The sequence below is a fragment of the Amia ocellicauda genome, chromosome 10, assembly GCF_036373705.1.
Source record: "Amia ocellicauda isolate fAmiCal2 chromosome 10, fAmiCal2.hap1, whole genome shotgun sequence".
Lineage (NCBI taxonomy): Eukaryota > Metazoa > Chordata > Actinopteri > Amiiformes > Amiidae > Amia > Amia ocellicauda.
In genome coordinates this window covers 26,298,007-26,305,163 of record NC_089859.1, presented here as the reverse complement: position 1 = coordinate 26,305,163, position 7,157 = coordinate 26,298,007, and the positions used below count along the sequence as shown (strand labels likewise).

Here is a 7,157-nt window from a genome sequence, read left to right as displayed (position 1 = left end):
CTAGATGATAGCCCTGGTGAAAAGAAGATATGCTAATTATTATTATTATTATTATTATTATTATTATTATTATTATTATTTCTTGGCAGATGCCTTTATCCATATATAAGTATACTTGCAGCCAGACTAATTATCAGTATGCTTCAAGTGTGTTAATGATTAGTTAACTTGAAGTGTGCTATTTTGGAACAACTAATTTTGTACTAAGTATATATTAGTTGTAATTAAATTGTAGTAAAACAACTTTAAGTATATTTAGTGTACGTTTGTGTGCTAAATTGGAACAACTTCAAGTATACTTTAAGTATATGCCTGTGCTGGTACTAATTACATGATTGATTAGTGATATTAAAGTGTACTTTATTTGTGTTACAAGTACATTACAAATTAATTACGAGTGTCTTCGAAAACATACAAGCAATATACCATAAGTGTATTATATTTGAGTAAAAAGTATATGCTCAGTAATACCTTTGGCTTATTCCAAATACTACAAATTGCACACTCTGTCTTCAATAACAAACTGTTATTACTTAGCTATACTTTGTACAATATACTTTAAACATTACATCGTCTTACACAAGACAGTATTTTAAATGTGTTACCTGCATACTGAAGGCTGAATTTCTTGGGGGACTTTTTTTACCCAATGCTGAATGCACTTGTTTTCAAGGCCATTACAACAAATAACATATAACTTCAATAACAGACAGAGACACGTGATTTTAACAACTCAAACTGTGTTTATTTAAATCGCACATGGTTTTATAATTGTAAAACATAACAAAATGTACCAACCATGCTTTTAAATTAAAAGAACGCTGAAAGAAACAAACAAACAAAAAAAACATTTTGGAACAGCGGCCACACACAAACTACGCATTGTTACTTTTCTTGCTGAAATGCTCATGGTTACACTTGCGCCTTACATCAGACGCACTTGTGTGTGGAAACTCCGCAAGAACAGCATCTGTTAACAAAGTAAAAGGGGTAAGGTCAGAGGGCATGTTCATACAACTTTTTCTTTCCACTACATCAGTCTGTCTACATCCTGTATTAAACCAGTACTACTTAATAAAAAGTACTTGAGGATTAGCAGTGAGGAATTATATCAGTATGTCATGTCAATATTGCTTCCAGTATATAGTCAAACATACAGTATGCAACAGAAGTGAGTACACCCATGTAAGATCAGAATATAAATCAAATGATACAACACTATTCAAGTCAAACAGTATAGTATTTTATAATATGAATAGTCAAAGAAAAGATGTTAGAAAGATTGTATTGAAAACACAGCCCTCAAAGTAGAAACAAACGGAAAATACACCTGCAATGAGAACAAAAGGTGTATGCATGAGGAAGACATTTATTATTTTTATTATTATTATTATTATTTTTATTTCTTGGCAGACGCCCTTATCCAGGGCGACTTACAACATAAGTGCAAACAAAGTGTAAAATACAGAGAAGTACAAGGCATCAATCATTACAAATTCAGTTTAGCTAAAACAGCAATTCAAAAGACATTTTACAAATTACAATTTACACAAGTACCGTAAGTGACTTCCTACATCCTGGATGTTGATTGCTAAGTGCTGTCAAGATGTAGGGTCACAGACAAGGGCTACAGGAAAGGGAGCAAGGAGGAAAACAATCAAGAACGCGAGGAGCATAATAAAATCTGTGAAGTGCTATCTAGCAGGGATAGAGGACTAATATTACAAGTACTGTCGGAAAAGATGTGTCTTGAGTAAGCACCGGAATGAGGTCAAGGACTCTGCTGTTTTGACTTCAGTGGGAAGGTCGTTCCACCATTTAGGGTCAGGGATGAGAAGGAGTGGCTCTGGAGGAAGGAGAGTGCAGAGGAGGCAGAGTTAGCCTTCTAGCACTGGAGGAGCGCAGTGGTCTGGAGGGGATGTATGGAGAGACGAGTGACTGAAGGTAGCTTGGTGCAGTGTGGTCAAGACAGCGGTAGGTGAGGGTCAGTGTCTTGAACTGAATGCGTGCCGATATCGGGAGCCAGTGGAGGGAGCGGAGCAGTGGAGTAGCGTGTGCGAATCGTGGCAGAGAGAACACCAGATGAGACGCAGAGTTCTGGGTGAGCTGGAGCGGCAGGTAGTGCATGCAGGCAGGCCGGCCAGGAGGGAGTTGCAGTATCCAGGCGGGAGAGGACCAGTGACTGGACGAGTAGCTGAGTCGAGTACTCGGTGAGAAAGGGACGGATCAGGCGTATGTTGCTCAGGAAGAATCTGCAGGTGTGTGTCAGCGTGGTGATGTGCTGGGTGTAGGAGAGCGCAGGATCGAGGGCGACTCCTAGATTTTTAGCAGAAGAAGAAGGAGAGAGTGTGATGGATTCCAAGGGGATCGAGATGGGGAGGTCAGCAGAAGGTGAGGAAGAGTGGGGGGAAAACAGGAGATCCGATTTGGAGAGATTGAGCTTGAGGTGGTGCGAGTGCATCCAGGCGGAAATAGCAGACAAGCAGGAAGACATTTATAGATGAAGCCTTTGGATACACCATAATCCTGGCTAACATGATAACTAACAGTCTCCAGAAGTACTTACTGTTGTTGCACAATTCATACTGTTACACATATTTGTAATAAAGTCACATCAGTACTGTTAGTTTATAATTATAAATAGGACCAAATACTGTACTTGTTCCACTCATAAGTAATACATTTACTGAGAGGTGATACATTTATATATTTTTACTTCTATTTAATATTGCACAGGGGTATACTCACTTCTGTTGTATACTGTATTTAATGGTTATTAGGGCTGGGTTAAAAATATTGACTTATCAATTTGAACCGATTCTCATTTTGACGAACAAGGTTGTTTCTTAAATTCCCATATTACATTTTTCAGTCTAGCTGGTTTCAGTTGATGAATGAACAAAGCTTTGTAGTGTCTGTAGCGTAAGGTACACTTATAAATTTCAATTAAAGAAGTGAATTTATAGTATCACCTTATCACGAATCCTGGAATCTTGTAGAACTCAATTTCTGTAATAATTGGACGCAGACACCAATTCCAAAGATATAAATTGTCAAATTTATTCAAAACAAAGACTAAATGTAGCACTACACTAATTATACAAAAGGGAAAAACTAATTAAAATTCAACTCTAGATCAACAAATCAAAGACAAATCACTTCCGTGACCAAATCAAAGACCATGGGATCGCATATGATAACACAAATCGTTAAACAAAAAAGGTTATAAACACATTGACTACAATACCGGTTAGTAAGACGAAGGTGAGTCTCTCATTAGTATTGTTAGTCAGACATTAAATAACTACGCAGGTTAGTATTTATGTCAGGTAACTTCTCGTTATATATATATATCAGTCTCATTTACGTTTAGGTGCCGAGAAAGATCCTATCATTACTTGTTACCACAATTTCCCCTTAATGATTATTATTCAATGATTAAGGATAGGCAGGGCCACCAATAATCTAATGTCTATTAACTTGTGTCAATTTCAGACTAAACAGTTAAACAGGAGTGAGAAGATATTTCTCGGCGTTGAAAGATTTTATTTCTAAAATTATCAACAAAACAGTTTAATGCAACACACATTTATATTTAAGAAAACTAAATGATATTACACATTCTAGAGTTATGAATCACAGATTAACATTTCTAATTGATTTCTCAAATGTCATGAATCATGAACTCCAAACTGTTAAACTTATCTGAACTTCGTCGCAGAGAGGCCTCTCTCGCTTCGGGCTCAGATAACAGCACACGGCACGAGGTCCGTGTGGTTGGAACAAAGGCAGTCCGGTTCGGCTTTGTCCAAGAACTTCCACTCAGTCGATGCACCTGGAAGTTGGGGTTTCGCGAAAGTAGAGTCGTTTCCAAACAGATTTTCCACTGGTTTGAAGGCTACAAGGTTGTGCACAAAATCTTCTTGGCAAGCAGGGTCTCTCACCGTACTTATTTGAAGACAAAGTCTTTGAGGAAAGCAGGGCCCTGTTCGTTCCAAGGGTCAAGTTTCTTAAGACTCAAATAGCTATTTAAATGACTGACACTTTCGTATACAGTCGACTTAGTCAATTGTCCAGCTGTAAAACTCCACTGATCAGGTGGGCACAGGCGGGCAGCGCAGTCTGTAAAGTTCTTTATTTAATAAAGTCCTTTAAAAGAATTCTTCGTACGGCTCAATCTCCTTCTCCCAGTTTAACTCTTCTGTTGCCGGCAAAGACTTGGTTGGTTTCTGGTTCCGGTTCGGGCAACAGAGCTACAGGTTGAGCTGTGGCAGCGAGTTACTGGTTCAGGTGAGAGAGAGCGAGAAAGACTGTCCGCTGTTCCTTATAGTCTGTCAGATCAATAGGTGATTGGTCCCTGAGTTCTTGAGATTGGATTTCGGTTTCAGCCCCCAGTGTCCTATTGGAGGGGGGCTTGATTTATGACTGATGTCAATCCATGCCATCTTTTGGAAATGCCGGTTGACCTGGGTTCGTAGCTCTATGTCGGGATTTTGGCTCTCATCCACTTCAAAGAGTTTTTATCACCTACAGGCCCCTTTCTCCAGACATCTCATAGCAGAATTCCAAACTATTTGGCCTCTTCTTGGTGCCATCCTCCCCAAAACTGTCACTTTGATGCAAACCAGTTCCAAGCTGATGAGCCAAGGAAATCTGATAACTTTGGGGGGGGGGAGGTCTTCTTTAGATCAGTGCTTCAGCTCAGAGCCCAAATGCTCTAATCCAAATACACCCAACATAACGCTACATGTCCCTCTTATTCAATAAATAGCAATAAGCTTTGTGCTTTTTAACTATTGTTAAGAAAGTCTCAGCTTTCAAATTCTACCCATTTCATTATGAATTTCAAACAATAAATACCACTTTGGTGTGACAGATTGCTGTAGTGCCTCAGTTCATGTGGCATGTGAACCAATCATCTCTTCCTCTTTACTACTAGGTATAGGAAGACATAAACATGAACGAAAATCAGAAGGTGTGTTGAAAGATACAGTACAACTTACTGAAATCTGTATCATGAATATATATTTATGTCATTCAAAAGCTATTATAAAAACTAATGTTAAGCTTAAATGTAGTAATATTACAGTAATACACCAACTGGGGTTCCCTGCGGTTTACAGTCTTAGTTGAGAGATTTTTTTTCCTTGAGAAAACCTTCCATTAATGTAGCGAATACATATCCCAATTAATCATTATAGGATTGAATCGTAATTGGAATTTAATCGAAAGCTTGTGAATCGAAACTGAATTGTGGAAATTGGTGTCAATTCCCAGCCCTAACATTTACTGGTGTTTTCCTCCCCATGTCCATGCAATCCTGCTGCTATAAAATTTATATTTTTAGTTACAATTTTCCAGACAAAAAATTAACTCAAGAAAATTACAGACCTGTTATGACCTGCACTTTGGCAACATCCAGCTGACTTTTTTGGGAGCCCCCTTTCCCAGATTTCCCTGTCAGGGTGGACTGTCAAGGATTTCCTTTGTGAACACCAGAACAGCCAGCTCCTGGGCAAAAATGGTCATGCGATATCTGTTCACCTGCTGGAAGGCCCTCTTCGGAACAGTCACTGCACTGCCAGCCAAGAGGTGCTGTATAGAGAGAGGGAGGGAGCGAGAAAGAGAGAGAGTCAACTAACAAATTAATACATAGTTTGGACATCTACCTCTGAGGAATAAATATTATTCCAATGTGAAAATATGTGCTTAAATCAAGCTTTGTTTGAAAAACATTGCTAGTAGTCTGTATGTTCCACTATGGAGTGGTATGACCTGTGGTGTGGAGGTTAGGTGTGGGCAATATACCAGTAGACACAAACAGCCGGTTACAATTTTGGACTATAGTCTCTGTTGCGGTTACACTTGCGTGACGTTATAGTGCTGAATTGTCATTACAGTTTGTCATGCATTTTTAGACTTTGCCAGTTTAAACTTTCAGTCAATTATAACAAGCCATTCAAATGCAATTAAATGGGAAAGGGACTTGGTAAGGAATTCAGTACTTGCTCGCTGTTCTGACAGATAGATCACTTTAAGATTGATCCATTTTACCATAAAGTTCTATGGTGGAAATTCAGCATTCTAAACACCCATGAATTAACTATGGCTGTTAAGTGATAGATACATTAGCCCTTAATTGTAACATACCATTTAAATGTAATTGACCACAGTATTAGATGACATTGCCGATGAGGGGGACCCGCCAGGTGAGTGAATCAATGACCTGACACACCACACACACTCCTTCATTAATTTAATCATTTCCAGGAGCTATATGTGAAAATAAGGGGGAAAAAGGTAAGTTAGTGTTGTTTGACTGCATCTGTGGCACATGACAGATGGATGAAATGTAAAAGCTGGCCAGTATTAGAGGGATAATGGTAGTAAAGTTCAGTACAGGGCAATCACTGTAATGTCAACCCCTCCAATGCCAACCTGAATACCTACCATGAAGGGATGCCATGATTTATTCATCCATTTGGGGCAGCGTTTTCTGTCCAGTGTTAGCATCCTTTATCTGCTAACAAACAATGACATACAGGCACACTGAAACTTTTGATTACAGTCACATTATACCACATTGACATGTATGTTACAATAGAAATAATAATAATAATAAAACATCATGGGAAAGTAACAGAAAAGTAACAATTACTGATGCTCAAATTTTAATTCTGCAGTAAAACAGCGGCAGGCCTCAACGCTAAGGACTTTTGCTACTGCCCTGCTCAGGCCAATGGTTCAAATGCTTACTTGCCCTGACAAACATTCACTGGTCCCACCACAAAACAAAGGAAAAAATCAAATGTACCCATGTAACCTGTAATAACTGAACATGAGAAAAAAAAAAAATCCCTACTTCAATTTCCACAGCAAAAACTAATAGCGTAACTAATATACATTTTAAACAATATTTAAAGAATATTAAAACAATTGACAATTATAAGAGCAAATAGTCAAATTACAAGCAATTGCACAAATAAACACAATTGAATAAAGATACAAATGAAATAAACAGGGCTTTTCGGGTAGGTCTAACAGTAGTTTTCAGGTACAGATATCAAAGTAATCAAATGTAAAATAATCACTGCAGACTCTTTACTGTATTAATTAAATCTAAATAATTCCTTAAGTTTCAAAAGTTACTCAGTCAA

General features: G+C 38.1%; 1 long non-coding RNA gene across 2 annotated transcripts; it reads right to left on the bottom strand.

The window, feature by feature from the left end:
• Positions 1–733: 733 nt before the first annotated feature.
• LOC136760379 (uncharacterized) lies at positions 734–6,618 on the bottom strand. Of its 2 annotated transcripts, none has more exons than XR_010820198.1 (3): positions 6,451–6,618; positions 5,392–5,595; positions 734–4,935 (listed from the first exon to the last, which is right to left on the bottom strand). It is a non-coding gene; the product is annotated as an uncharacterized LOC136760379 (long non-coding RNA). The 2 variants fall into 2 exon arrangements; XR_010820197.1 differs by having other exon boundaries at positions 734–970.
• Between the last annotated feature and the right edge of the window lie 539 nt (positions 6,619–7,157).